Below are 15,808 nucleotides of genomic sequence, written 5' to 3'. Positions count from 1 at the left end.
CACTATGCTAGATGCTGGTGATACGAAGATGAAGGAAATTTTCTTGCCTGTCCACTTGACTTTGCCCCTTGAAGCTATCAGAGACATTGTCCTCAGGAGAAAGGGTAAGTCCAGAAAGGTTACCTGGGATCCAGCTGGTCCCTCCGCATCATGCAGCCACCCGGGAGAGAAGAGGACTCTTAAGGCTAGATGGGCTCCAGGTTGGTAGAAGAATTCAGGGTTGAGTTCGCAGGGTGAATGTGACAGAGGGAAAAGAGAGTGACAAGGCTGAGGGCCATGGTTCCCAATCTGTGGTCTGCATACCTCTAAGGGCTGGGTAAGATAATCCACTGGGGATGGGCAGAGAATACTGAAGCTCTTACTTTTAAGATCTTGTTATTTATACTATTGCTAGTATATTTTTGTGGTATGTTTTAAAATGAAAATGTCAGCCCAGGAGTAAAATTTATACAATGAATGAATGAATGAATGAATGAATGAATGAATGAATGTCAGAGGTATGTGCTCAGTTATTTCTCTTTTTTTCATTGTTGGCTGTGCACTATGAAATAAACATATAGACCATTGGTTTAGAGTATTGTCAAGGAGTAGTTGAAGTTCTGGGCTCTAGGGTCTAGGTTGAAAGGGACAGAAGCAAAATCACGAGGAAGCTTGGAGAAATGGAAAGAATGAGAGATGAAAGGGCTCAAGATGAGTAAAAGTCGGGTTTAGTGTATTTATGAGAACAAGGTCTCAGGAGAGGAGGAAGTGACCAGCGAGCAGGGCGAATAGCACAGGTGAGACAAAGCTAGGTGGTTCCAAAGTCAAACTTGTGACGGGAGACTGGAGGGGATGGAGGGGAGTGAGGGCCAGTGCACTGCATGTGTTGTCCACATGGATATGAAAGTGTGTGAGTTGATGACAAGCTCTAGGATAGAACTAAGATGGTAAGCAACCAAAATGCCAATAGGAGGTCCTGGGGTGGTGGTGGGCAAGCAGGTGTCATAGGAAGAGAAAGAGGCATTCACATGAAAGTAGAAGACTATGGTATCTTTGAAAGGTAAGGAGGACACAGATCTTCTCTCTTCAGGCCCAGGGGGTTTGGGAGGAGTGGATGGATGGGAAGGATGGGCATTGCCTGGATGAGGGTGAAGAGAGGCTCAAAGGAAACAGGGAGAGAAGGGACCCCTCCCCACCCCCTGGCTAAAGTTGAGGGGGGGTTACTCGTTGTGGAACAGAGGCTCCAGAGGGCACTGAAAAGGCTCTGGAATGAGGGTACAGTGAGAGTGGGTGTCAGAGGAGAAGATGAGAGCAGGCTGGAGGTGTGCACGTGGGAGGAGAGGGAATACGGCCTGTGCTCAAGGCTTGCCCTTCCGCACTTGGGGTGGGCTGTCCTCCAACATGGTATTTTTGGTGGGTAGTGGAATAAACTTTGTAAGCATAGCTGGAAATCTTTTAAAGGAACATACAGATATTTTTATTCAAAAACACAAAATATGTTATCTGTGGGCATGTACAGTGACAGCCATAAACCATTGTGTATCTTGTCACTTAAAACCTATAACACATACCCATAACCTTTTCTTAAGTCTTTTTTCCCCCAAGTGGTTTCTAAGGTTATTGGTGAGAAACACAGCGCTGAGCTTCCTGTAGCAGTTCATTAATAGTGATAATGCACTATTTTAGGAGTTAGAAATGCCACCTCCACTCCCTCTGCCAGCGTCCTCCTCCTCTTCAGGATCCTTGTGACAACCTCTGCTCCGTTTCACCCAGTGGCAGCAGCAATGAAGCAGCCTCCTTCCCTCCTTCCTGGTGCCAGTGATGCCCTTTCCACCCTCACCACAAACCTCAACCAACCCCGAGTGGCTTTGCCTGATGTTCTCTGTGGTCAAGGATCCTTCTCACTGTCATTCTTGGCAAGGTCATTGCAGACATTTTGAATATTTTCAAAAATAATTTCTGTGTCATTTTTTTTTCATTTTATTAGTTGGGTTTTGTGAGTCTAAAGCTGGAACACACTGAAACCAATCCTAACCACCTAGAAAGATGCCTTCTTCAAAAGAAATTGGAGCCTATTGAGTGCACCTTGGACTCCTTTCATTCTCTCTGCCTCAGTTGTCCCACCAGCTTCTGCATGGCTCTTGCATATGAATGTTTAACCATATGTTCATTTCAATTCTTCTGCTTCATCCTCACTAATGGCAGCCTTTCTTAAATAGGGGTTTCAATTTGTGACTCATAACCTTTCTCTTTCAAGAGCATAGAGTCATCTTTGGTCTCAATGACCTCTACTTTTTGAGGCTGAACATCTTCAAGATTTACGGTCAGCCCCTCCTCTCCAAACACCTGCAAAACATTTAAAAATGAGTCAGTTCCAGGGTATAGTTTTCCTTTATTATACCAAATTTATTCATAATACATTATGCAGGTGTTTTGATGAGAATCCAGAAACATCTTGAGACACCATATTTCTCTGAAATGTGAGAATTTAAGACCATTGCTGTTCCAGGACAAGTCTTGTGTATAGAGCTTTTTATTGCATTCATTTGCATCATTTCGTTCAATTCTCAGAACTCTGTCAATTAGCAACAGCTTGATCTTGCAGATGAGATAACAGAACCCAGAGAAAACTCACCCAGAGCTACACACTTCGAAGATTGCAGAGCCAGGGCTAGACCCAGCGTTCTCTCTACCAAGCCATTCTGCATTTCAGAATTAAAGACATATCAGACATTAAGATCATTCCTGATTAGGCACATGGCAGGTTAGAGCTGGAAGGGACTCCCTCACCTCCTTATCTAATTCAAACTCCTACATTCGTAGACATTCAGTCGATGTATCTAATTAGAAAAAATGCAAATCATTTGACTGCATACCTATAAATATTATCCCTGGAAAGAAAAGGAACATTTGGTAAATATACAAAATATATGGGGGAAATGTGCATGTTGTTCTTGTGTAGAGGCCGTGTTAATCTTCTCTGTATTGTTCCAATTTTAGTGCACATGCTGGCAAGCAATTTCCAGAATATTTTTAAATGAATATACTGCAATAGAAAATATCAGAGGGTATATCACATACAGTAAAGACAAGTATTGTATTGTGAGACTTTCGTGCTAGTTGCCTATCTGTGTAGACATTGTGGGTCATGGTATAAAATTTGTTTCATGCTATGGATTGTGCTAACAGACGTTGAAAAGCCACTGATATGGAGGAAAGAGCATTGGAAAGTGGGTTTAATTACTTGATTCCAGTCATTGCTCTCTCAACAACCACGTGGTGAGCTTGGCCAAGAAGCTCGCCCCCTCAAGGCTTTCCTTTCCTCATCTTTCAAAGGAGCTAGGTGTTTTGAGATCCCTTCCTTTAAGATTGAATTAATCTGGGAATTCTTTCGTGGCATCAATGAAACACAAAAGCCTTCCAAAGGAGGAAAATGGGTGGAGAGAGGGAGCAGGAACAGAAAGACAACTGTGAGGCAGATGCAGTCACCTGACTTTACCTCACAGCAGCTGCTGCCCTGATGCTCATCCTTGTCTTGTTGCTTCTCATCATGCTGGTAGCACCTCAAGATGCTGCTGCCACGAAGGCGTGAATGATAACCATGGTTAAATCCAAGTTGGAGCCTGTGGACAGCAGTGGAGGTGAGGACTGCCAACACACACACCTGGTACCACACTTGGCACTGCCAGGTGCTCAGAGGCAGTTCTTGATGACAAGCACGATAAGTAGTCCAAGGAAAGTCAATCTAAATAGAACAAGTTGAAATGTAGGAACCATATTCCCTCTACAACCTAAGTGGCCCTGAAGCAATAAAGACCTTCCTGAGGAAAAGAATAAAGGAAGGGGAGCAATTTTAGGAAATATGTAATGTGAAATGCTTAATATGACTCCTTTTCTGGTGTCAACTAGTGCTTAGTTTTCTGTAAAGAACAGGGACCTATTACCCCTTTCCACTTGTTTGATGGATAAGACGCAAAGTTAATTTCATGGTGGAGAATCATCCAAGAGGTTGCTTGCTTTCCATTAATATAGAAGACATCTTTGACTTGGGGTGGTGAACACAATACAATATACAGATGATGTATTATGGAATTGTACACCTGAAACCTATATAATATTATTAACTAGTCATTCCAATAAATTCAATGAAAAGGAAAGAAAGACATCTTTGACACTAGCACATAGGATGTGTATATGTACATAGACACAAACACAAGAGCTGACAAATGCATTAAATGCATAAATTATTTATTGGTCCTGGGACAGCATACAATATGACAAGAAATGAGATGTGTCTGTGTGATAGGCATGCACAAGGAGAAAGTGAGGGAGTATTTTTTTCTCCAGATAGACACATAATGCCAGAAAACATTCTGCCTTGGAAGAACAAAAGTACAAAGATGTTCCAACAATTGAAGCTTATAGTTTTGCACGATTGCTTATTATTCATTGCATTTGGAAATAGGGCATGGAGAAGACAATCACCCCTCCCAGTCTGGATCTCTTTAGCATGCTGCAATTTAGCATCACATGCTAGCTAAGATTTAACAAGATGTGTCAATTGGCCAGCAAAAGAACCTGGTTGACATGAGCTGTGTGTGTCAGGAAGTAGATCAAAAGTGGGCTTGGTTGTTGTTGAACACTGTGCTTAAAAAAAGGAAATGAATAATTTAAGTCATTTTAGTACTTGTGGAGGGCACTGAACTGACAGCTCTGGGGCCCAGGGTCTGCCTGCTGCCCAGATGCATCATGGGTATAAACATGGAAGGGACCCCACTCATCCCCACAGATGAGCTTCTTCTAGCTACTCCTTCCACTCCAGCTGGGCTGAGGAGAAAATGCAGCCTGGCGGTGGGCTTCAGTGTGACCATGGCCGGGCAGGAGGCATTGCTGGATAGAGTGGGGATGAGATGCACTTGCTAGACTCTCCCTTTGTGTAGGTGACTGGAGAGATTTAAAAGATGAATACTTTGGTAGTCATGACCTCCCCCACCCCCCCAAGCTGGAGCTAAATCCATGAGCCTGATGTGGGATGTTGATATAGCGACTTCTTCAGTTACTCTGTTTACTTCCAAATGACAAAACCAAAACAAAAATAACTCCAAACAAAGTCCCAACATTGGGGAAAAAAAAAAAGGCTCTCCAGCCCATACTAACCCAGTTATTTTTGGCTGTGGGCTGGGCTGGTGAGATGCTCTTTGGCCGACTGTCACTGCGCACAGCGTCTGACTGGAATTTTTGTGAGTTGGGAAAGGGATGGTTATATTTGGCCTCTGGAAGGGAAGTTGCTGAGGTAGAGAGGCAGTTTTGGGTCATAGGGTTTGAGCCCATGCCAGCAGGAGGGGAAGCAGCTCACCCATTGTCAGCGAGGAAGCGGGTGGGACAACCCAGCTGAACCCTTTGGCCGGGTCATAGGGGAGGTCTGCGGGGGCACACACCACACCACTGCCCAGGCCAGTGAGGCTCACTGCCTCTGGCTGAGCTGGCCAGGAGGACCAGCACGGGCTCAGCAACATTGCCTGTTTTCCTTCATTTAGCCCACTGCACTCAGTCTGGGCTACCATGTATTGCATTCCTGGAAGTTTCTAAACTTTGTTTACAGTTGTTATTCACATGCCCTGTGTTCACTACTAGATCTTGAGTGCTGTGTTTTACCTTTATGATCCACATAGCTTCCACACACAAAGACCTTTTATAAATCAAACACTAGCTTGCCCACCCCCTTTAAGCTCTGGGTGATGTATATATAAAATAAATTACTAAATCTTCAGTTGTGTTATAAAAAGAATGACACTCGAGTCATGATAGAAAAACAAGATTATTGTTTATGAATGTACCACTAAAATATGCATTTTGTAAGGCTCATTGATTTATTTTCAATTCGAGGGACCACATAGACATACAAAATGGTTCATTAGATATTCATTATACCTCCTTAGCTGTTTTTATTAGATGTGCCCATGGTGCCAATGGCAAGGTTGATGTTTTCAGAGGTTGAGTCAATGCTTGACTCTCATCAATTTCTTATAGGCAGTTTTGGTTTAAGGTATTTTGATGATTTTATAGAAATGTTTTACACCATTAAAAAGCTATAACTTAAACTGCGGAGCAGGGCAGGCACACATTAGATGATAAATGGCTTTGTGTAAGAGATTTCAAATTTGTCAAATCTGCATTAAAGAACTATATTTGAAATTGGTTAGAAGGTTGGGTGAATTCTCCAGGTGAAAATGACATTTGTTTTATGGACCCCTCTGAAACAATTCCCCCAGAGTTTTCATTTCAATAAATCATATCCAAGTTCAGCACTCCAAAAGCAGCCGTGAAGCAAGCACAGTAGGGTTGCAGTAACTGCTTTTCTGTTTCCTCTTTTTTAGGGAAAAGGGCCGCATTTCCTCATCTGTAAAGGAAGTGAGACTAGATGACCTAGAGGTGTGAATCTTTATACCCTCTCATTCATTCATTCATTCATTCATTCATTCCACACTTAGTTATTGAGAAGGTGTGGGCATGTTCTGGCACTAAAGAAACAGCAATATACAAAACCTAGACCTGGTTCCCATGGAGATGACACCCTAGAAGGAGACAAATAAGATAATTTCATGAATTGATACACACTCAAGTCAGTACAGGAGAGTGTTGTGATGGTAAGTTGTTGAGCAGGTGGCCTCAAGCCTCTTTAAGAAAAGGTCATTTCAGCCTAGGAAAGGCCACCTGAGCAAACATCTGGAAGAGGAACATTCCAGGAAGAGAGACCAGCTGAGGTTGTGGAGGGCATTGCAATAGTGTGGGTGAGGAAGAAAAAGGAGGAAGTGTCTCCTTTGTGGTTCTTTATCCCCACATCTAGAGCTGTAATACTCTGTTGCACAAAAAATGGATGAGGCCAAGGGGGTAGTGGGAAGTGGGCAGAAGAAAGGGAAACAAGAGGGCAGGGAATGGGGGTTGGGGCGAGGATAGCCACACCAAGATACGTCGACTAGGCTACCTGCAGTAATGACTAAGCTGACATCTCAGTGGCTTAACCAAGCTTATGTTTCTTCCCTGCCTTGCCGTGGTCTGGGGCAGGTCTGGTGGCTCCTCTCTGAGCAGGGAAGCATATTCTTGCCATCATGTGTCTCTACCACTTGAAGTCCTTTATTTCCAGCCTCATAAATTGGGAGGGGAGAATGAATAGAAGGCTAGACTGCATGTTTTAGGGGCCAGGGCTGTACTGGCTGTTCGACCATAATCCTGTTCATGATTCTAACTGTGAGGGAGGCTGTGAAACACCATCTTCCTTTGTGCTGAGGGAGGAAGCTTAATTAATGAGCATTGAGCCAGTTTTGGCCACAAGAGAGGAAGGAGGGAAAGAGTGGATCCTCCTATTTTCCCTGTATCCTTGAAGACATGTTCCATTTTGGCCAGGAGTGTTGGCAAAGGGGCCAGGATGTAGAGAAACTATCCTCACAATGATGACTTCTCATAATCTCAACACACAATACACAGAGAAGAAAGGGGGAAGGAGGTCCCCCCCTCCCCCTGCCAAACACACACAAATACACTTTAGGCTGAAACTAAGTCATGTTACTGCTTGTTAGGAGTCTGGAGGAGAATCCAGGTTTGATGCTAGAGGCTCCTACCTCTTATTGGCTGACCTTTAAGGCTCCTTTCCATATGAGTTTACTCCATGTTAAACCAACCCTACTGCTCACACCTCAAACCATCTGCTCTAGGCAGGCCCTACTTCTTGCAACTTCCCATCCAACAGAGAACAGACTCCATCTCCTTTGTTCTCACCATCCTTCTGCAATACCTAGTAGACCCTCTCCTCTACCAAATCCTACCAGTGCGGAACCTTCTTAACCCAGCTAGTGGAGAACTGGCTGGAATGCAATTCTGCGCTGTGCCATGTGGATATTCCTCGATGTCGGCAGAAGACTTTCTCTGTTATCTTTGCTGAGCCAGGCCTCTCATTGGCTGACTTCAGATTCCATAGTCTGTAGGAAGGATAATGTGACCATAGAGCCACACGATGATAGTTTCTAATAATTTGTCCCTCTGTTCCCTTGAGTACATGTGTACCTCTATCAGCCCAACCAAGCCAATCCTTGGTTCCCCAGAGTCACCATGTGTGCCTTCAACCTGACTTGCATGAAGACTAGTTTTATTAGTCACAATTAGTTGCAGGTGCAAAGACTGAGGGCACAACTAACTGTATCTGGAATCACCTCCTCACATATGAAATTAAACACTTGCACACTCAGAATTAGGTTCAAGTGGCTAATTGCACCCGGAAGTAGGTAATTGCAGGTGCAATTAGTTGCAAGTGCCATTTTTCACCCGAGACTAATTGCTCCCACAGTAAGGAGATAGGGATTGGAAATTCGGCACTGAGTGGATGTGTGGTTATTACAACCACCTGTGATTTTCATAGTCCTCCCCTCTCCACTTAGCGTGTGGTGGCCTCCCTTTGGTCTTTATGAACAGAGAGGTTGCTTAACTCCTGCTGTATATTTGTTCTGTAGCATTCTCTTCTCTAGTTCGGTCTTCTTTCCTTGCCAATCCTCAGGAGTTCTGGAATCCCTGGCTTTTTAAAAAGACGTATGTTCCTCCACTGTTCATTTACACCTAAAACCCCTCAGAATATAAGAAATGGTCAATAACTTGGACAGCTTAGTGGGTGGTAACTTCCAATTAGGTCTTGACCACAGTTTTCTGGTGATTGTCATTTGAATGTGATGGATGAAAAGCTCTTTTCCCCACCCATGTGAGGAGGTGATGGACCACTCCATCAAACTACCCAGAAACTTGTCTCCACTGGCAGGTTCTCACATCTTTTCTCCTATATCAGTATAGGAGTCCAACCAGAAAAGCGGAAACCACTATAGTTTATTTTTAATATTACAAAATTAAAGCACAATTGGAAAACATACAATGAATTTAAATTCAATAAAACTAGCCAGGGAAACTAAAACTGTTAATACCACTCCAGAAAGTCGTTGCATCATTTACACATTTAAGGTAAGGAGTTGATCACCATTGTTATTTTAACAGAAAGAATTTAATGAAGGAAATGAATGAATCAGGTGTTAGCAGACTGAACTGGCAAGGAAGGAACCCCGAGGTATCGCGGAGATATTAACTGCAGGAAGCAGCTACCATCTCAAGAGCCTGGGAAACAGAGGCCAGAGGCTGGGGTTACTAGCACCTGGAAGCACCTGGGGTTACTAGCACCTTGGAGGAGGGGCCCGTGGAGCTGGAACACAGTCCTCTGGTAGAGGGCTGCTGCCTGGCTGGCTCTGTCCTTTGCTTGGCAGCTTGGAGGAGGAGCCCACACAGCTGAGACCCAGAACTCTAAGGAGCGGGACATGTCCGGCTGGTTCTGGTGCCTCGGGACCTTGAAGGAGGGGCCCTGCAGAGTGGGACCCACAGTTTGAGCAGGGCTACTGCCCAGCTGCCCTGTGGACAACTGGCTGTTCATGAGGAGGAAAAGAATGCCTGCAGGGTGTGCCACGGAGCCTGGGTCTTGCGGCCTTGGGTTGGATCACAGCAGGATGGAGCTGCCTTCATAGAAGCAGGGGAAGAGGCAGCTGCAGAGCAGCTCTGAAGGCTGCAGGAAAAAGGCGAACTTGAGCCTGTGCAGAGCATGTGCATTCAAGTGTGTGTCTTTCCTCTGTGTCCAGCATTTTCCTCCCGTGGCTTTATTCATGTTATCATGAAGAACATGTGAGAGAGAGAGAGAGAGAGAGAGAGAGAGAGAGAGAGAGAGAGAGAGAGAGATGGGGGGGGGGAGAGACAGAGACGGAGAAAGGGAGAGAGGGTCTTGACTGTCACAGCGAGTGAAGCCAGGGTGGTCTTCAAGGTGGTAGTCTTAGCAGGTGTCCACAGCCAGCCAGGCCTTGTGACCTGTAGCAGATTCCATTTCTCACAGCTCACCTGCGGGTGGGGCTGGTGGGGGTTCACATCCTCTTTTCTTCCTGCTGCAGAGTTCAGGGTCAGCTATTTCGCTTCCCTGCTTAGTCATTCAGAGGTGGGACGGGATCCCGCTTGCTAAGCTGGTGGCGGCCTCAGCTGCATGCCAATCGGATGGGGTGGTGACTCCTTTGACCTCCCTGTTGAATCTGCTGTGGCTTAGATCCTGCAGTGTGACCACCCCCTGGTAAGGAAGTAGGAGGGATGATGCTGAGGTGAGTGGTGGAGGGGGAGGCCTTTGGCTTGGCCAGGGCACCTGGCCCTGAAAGACTCCTGCTGCCAGGCTGTGGGGCCCTGAGGTCTGGCGCTGCTCTCGCGGGAAGGTAGTGTTTACTGCCGAAGGGAAGCTTCTGATGGATTACTTTGGCCAGCATTGCCACTAGGCAAGGGGAGCAAACATTCCTTTGCCCTTATCACCGCCCTACTTGGTGGTAACTTGGACTTCTTGGGAGGGGACTTAAATATTAGAAGTTGGGTCACCTACCAGCAGTTTGGGCTAAGAAAATACTCTCCCTCCCCCGCCTCCCTCAGGAAAATGAGTAAAACCACATGAAGGAAAATGCTGGAAATAGAAAAATGAAAATAGCAGCGTTAAAAAATCCGACTAACCTAAAATCTGACTAATAGCATTTGAAGGTTCTTTCCCCCACGACTCCCCTATGCAAATTGTTTGTTGGTTCGTACATTCACTCATTCCAAAAGTATGACTTGAGTGCCTGCTATTGCCAGCGTCTGCATATGGGATGCTGAACAGGTTATACAGACGAGCCCCTAGGAAGCTTATATTCCTAGGGGGGAAGCTGGTCAAGTATCTTGTCTGTGCCATTTCTTATCCTGTTTTCACTTGTCCATCTGTCTCATGAGCACTTCCCTTGTCATTGTGTCATGTCTGTACCCATTATTCTGATGACTGCTTACCTCTCCCAGTGAATAGATCAGAGTTTATTTAACTACTTCACCACTGTCAGGCATGAAGTCTCTTTTCTGTTTTTCACAGTTTTACATTAACGCTGTGATAAATATATTTGTGTGGGCAGATTTTTAAAATACTCACCCGAGGATATGTATTTTATTGATTTTAGAGAGGAAAGGGGAGAGAAAGAGAGGAACATCACTGAGAGAGAAACATCAATTGGTTGCTTCTTGTATGCGCCCTGACCGGGGGATCAAACTCGCAACCTTGCTATGTGCCTGACCAGAAATCGAACCTGTAACCTGTGTGTGTGTGTGTGTGTGTGTGTGTGTGTGTGTGTGTGTAAAAATGGGACAGTGCTTCAACTAACTGAGCTACTTGGCCAGGGCCAGATTTTTTTTAAGTTGTATTTTGGGTAACTTCCTCCCTGGTTGTATGTTTCACAGTATCAGGCAGGACTCTTGGTTACAAAGGACAGACACCAAAACTGGTTAAGCTGAGAAGGAATGTACTGGAAGGCTATCCATCCACTAGCTCACAGAAGTGACAGAGGTGGGGCCAAGTCAGAAAAGCAGCAGGACTGGGGGTGGGGCAGCAAAAGCATGGCCCAGGCCCGTGCCCAGGAGCCATGGACTACGACCCTGCAGCGCCCCCCTCCTCCTGGCCCCAGTGCCTGCTTTCTGGCTCCACAGATATCGTGAGGAAGCTTGGTCCTCCCTGAACCTTTGTCTCACACTCGAGTTTCCCTTGCGATTCCAAGTTTGAGGTCGGAGCTGTGGCCTGGAGGTCGATCACCTGCCTGCTTCTCTGACTCTAGGGCATGGGTGGAGTTCCTCACTCACGAGTGGGAGGTGGGTTTCTCCCCTGCTCCTATAGACAGGGAGAGTGTTGGATCCTGGGTAGGAAAAAGGAAAAACACCCACTACAAACACCTTCTTTACGTATGTGTGAGGAGATGGAGGGCTACCTAGGTAAAAACGCCGTTTGATCTTGCCTGCCAGGGGAGGGCACCAATATTGTTCGGCAGTATTGGGACACCACCCAGGGGTGCTGGGCACCTCCACCAGCCCCAGGCCACTCAGCACTGGGACCTGGAGAATGTGGGTGGAATTCACACTGGTGAGCTGCATTTTATGCACAAAGAAAGGGGGGCTTGGGGAGGAGCTGCGACTTATCCCGGGTCACACAGCCAGGAAACCTGAGCTAAATAGAGGTTCTGAAAGCAGAGGGTTAGCGGGTCACTTGGGCTTGTACTGCTTCCCAGCCTGGGCTGGTGGCTGGTAGAAGGGGTGCCTGAAGCAATCCAGGCTAAGGTCCTTGCAACAAAGGAGCCTTTGAGACAAGTCTTTCTTTGTTTGGCCACCAGACTTTTCCCGGGAGTAATTAAGGCCTGTAGTCCCTTAGATATAAGGCTGGTCGACACTACTTGACAGGAATATCGCAATCCAAGCGCAGGTTTGAAATGCATGAACCCGGGCAGCCTTACTCCCGAACACCAGGGCACGAGCCACAGAGCTAGGTGGCCCTGCCTCTCTTTTCTGTTCAGTTTGTAGGACAACACCCACTGGTCCCACGGGATGGGGTCCGTGTGGTGCTCTCCTGGGCAGTGCCAGGCACAAAGGCTGGCATGCAACTCCTACTGCTGTGGCTGCACGTTCGGGACCTGCGGATGGATGTCTGGCCCGCTGCTGCCCAGAGGAGAAAGGGCACAGCCCTCTGAGGCTTTGGGTGTCAGCACTGCACACCTGCATCCATGTGCCTCCGCTGTGGTGAGTAACTGCTGTCCTGTGTGTCTAGAGAGATGCTCACTCCTCCTTCCCCACAGGGTCTCAGGAGCCAGGGTTCGAATTGCTGGTGATTGCAGCCACCCTTTGCAATCCGTACCTTTCTGTTAACTCTCTCACCCAGAGAAGAAAAGACAAACCTGACTCTCCCCAGAACTAGGAAATTAGCCTTTCATCAGACTGTGCCACTGGGGACCGTGGGGTCACTGAACAGAAACTCAGTCTCTGCCCACAACGCACGTTCGATGTCTCTCAGGGGGACCTACCACTTGGAGGGGAGAGAGAGGTGTTTTCATTAAAAACAGCGCCCACCTGGGGGTGGCTTTGCACGGTGGCTGTGCCCCGGCCCAGACCTGCGTGCTGCCTGTCCCCTGAGCGGCCACGCTGCTCCTCTGCCTGGCACTGGTAAGATGGAAGCGGAAGGTTGGCACTGATAGAGTTAACCTTTATGGATTCGCGTGTTTGTGTGCGCCCTCCAGGACTGGGGACATGAAGAGATTTCTAATTGTGCTGAGACACACATTTCCATCACATGCGGTGGGTGAGTCACTCCACTACTGAGAACCCAGCACCAGTGTTTCAACAGAGCTTTGGGCTCTCAGTTCCTCTTCACCAAAGGCACCCTCTGAAGGCATCTTCCTGCTTCAGTGATATGGGGAACTGGGGGAGTCGGGATTGTCCCTGGCAGAGGCCTCTGGCGTAGGCGGTGAAGGCCCTGGTATCTCAGGCTCAGCCTCCAGCACTTCCCCTCGTGCTCATGTCCCTCGTGGGGCCCTCAGCCTGGGCTCAGGCTCTTTCAGGCTCAGCCGACCTGAAAGCAGGTGCCTCAGGTGGGGCAGTCCTCCTGGCTGGTGCACGCTGTGCGGGGCTGCAGTGTCTGCCAAGAATTTAAAACCAATAATAAAATCGACTGTAAGTCAGTCTGCTTTTTATTATCCCCATGCTGGCAATTCTAAACAATGTCAGTGATAAAATACTCCTTCCCCCAAATCTTTTGTTGGTCCACATTCTAAACAATCGCTGAGGTGACTTTTGAATTTTAATTGCATATGTTCATATGTATGTGTGTGTGTGTATACACTTCAAATTAGCATATTTTACTACTTATCCTTTAATAAATATCATATCCTACATGCAAGTTAATTAGGAGAACCCCCAGTAAGAAGAGTGCTAGATGGTTCCATCTGGCTCTCAATACACGTGGAGCCTCCAGCCCCTGGAGCCAGGTATTCCTGCATGAAGACAATAGGCAAATGATGGCAGCACAGTGATGGCAAAGCGCAGAAACAAAACCTGAGCCCATTCAATTCTGTGCTTCTAGGTGATGACTTGGCATTTTAATTTCTGTTTAAAATTTCGTAAATGCAAATTTTAGTTCATACATGAAGTATTTGACTGAATTCATATAATATTTTTAAAATAGAAATTTATTCTTTTAAAATGACTATTTTAAAATGAATGAACTAATGAGAATAATAAAAATAATTACTGAGTCTTTTATGATTATCACTGAAAATGATCTTGTCACACAGTGGAGGGTGTTAAAAAAACGATCCCCTTTGGGCATCAAATATGCTAGGTCCTCCGCTGCCTGTGCTGATTCAGACAACTGGGATCAGTCTGCTGGCTGACGCAGGAGGGGATTAACCATCGGGCATGAAGTGATTTACAAATACTCTGAAGCAGGCTTTCCTCAGAACCCCCAGAAGGAGCCCCAGCTTTCGGAATTACTCTGGCTCTGCGCTCCCACCTGCCCCTGCAGAGCCCGCTGCCTCTGCCAGGATCAGGGCCAGCCAAGTAAAGACTGCGTGCCTGGCCTCGCACCCCACCCAGCTGGCTTTACATGCAGGTCTCGCTCCAGTGCACCTGATCGGTGGAACCTAATCTCATCTGGATGCCTACTTGCAAAGGAGGACGGGAACCTTAGTTTTCACACGGTGTCTGCAGTGTAGGGTGGTCCCCTGGAGAAGCTTAGACTGGAGGTTGAGCAAGCCAGTGCCCAGCATCCTCCACGTGTACCCAGCCAGGTCTCTCCATGTCACCTACATTTGGTCTCTGAGGGATAAGGGCCTGCCTCGTTTGGCTGCCAGGTTCTGACCCATGCTGACTTCTGGGTTAAATGGTGGGCTCTGGAGTCAGACGTTTCCAGCGGACCCATTTTTGTGTTGTGCCCCTTCTCCTCCCTCCACAGGGATCTTCTCTGCCTGGGCACTTTGGCATGGCTCTCCTGGCTGGCACACTGTGAGTGCTCTCTTGAAACCTTCTCTACATCAACTCACGAATACCCTCGGGGTAAGAGTGGCTCCCAAACACCCACAGCTCTCCACAATGCCTCCCCTAGACATCACCCCACTAAAGTACATGTGTTTTCAATCATCATTAGAATTCTTTTATGATAACTTCTTTCAGGGATTCTTCTCAATACACATTTGCATATTAAATGCAACTCTTGTCCTCAAGGAGTTTTCACTATCGTTCTTATAACATTAAAAATATTCTAATTTGCGTCTGTACTTTGCCCCGAAACCTCAGCTCTCCTAGTGGGGGCAGAGGGTGGTTGTGGGTGATGTTGGGACTGAGGAGTAGATCCCATGATGACTGCCTGGAGGGTGACACTGCAAAGAGCAGCGGGATGGGACCTTGAACCCAGCATCCATCCTGTACCCGGGGAGGCAGGGCCTGCCAGGCAGTCACAGATGCTGAATGGTGCTCTGCTCACAAGGCCGGGAGGAAAGAGCCATGGCATTCTGCATCCAAAGACTGAATTTCTTTGTTGCTGAGTGGTCATAGCTGTGTGACCATAGACCATACCTCTCAGGGATCTTGCTGCTGCTGATGGTACTTCTTACTTCTGGGAGGTGGGACTGGCCAGGGGGTGTCCCAGAGGGAAGCAGGATTTGGAATACTTCCTCCTGGATCACCTCTGGGGGAGATCTCTGATAGCACAGATGATCAGCATGGCAGGCTGATTCTGTGCCCTCTCCCTCCGGGCCCCAGCCTCCCCAGGACACTTAGAAATGTGCCCACAGTCTTGAGAACATGGAGTGGAGCCACACACGTTCACACCAGTCTGCAGCTTCCTGGCGGCCTGCACTTCATTTTACTTCCAGTAATGGGGACAGAAAGCTTGACCCATTACCATTACCTTCACTAAATACAGGAAGTCTCAGTTTCTCATTTC

The 15,808-nt window shown here is 46.9% G+C and overlaps 1 non-coding gene across 1 annotated transcript; it reads right to left on the bottom strand.

The window, feature by feature from the left end:
* Nucleotides 1-2,894: 2,894 nt before the first annotated feature.
* On the bottom strand, nt 2,895-2,998 carry LOC132233937 (U6 spliceosomal RNA). Its single transcript, XR_009452786.1, has one exon. It is a non-coding gene; the product is annotated as a U6 spliceosomal RNA (small nuclear RNA).
* Nucleotides 2,999-15,808: the final 12,810 nt, after the last annotated feature.

The sequence above is a fragment of the Myotis daubentonii genome, chromosome 4 (assembly GCF_963259705.1).
Source record: "Myotis daubentonii chromosome 4, mMyoDau2.1, whole genome shotgun sequence".
Lineage (NCBI taxonomy): Eukaryota > Metazoa > Chordata > Mammalia > Chiroptera > Vespertilionidae > Myotis > Myotis daubentonii.
Note: the sequence above shows the minus strand (reverse complement) of the source record. Positions and strands in the feature narration are given on the sequence as shown.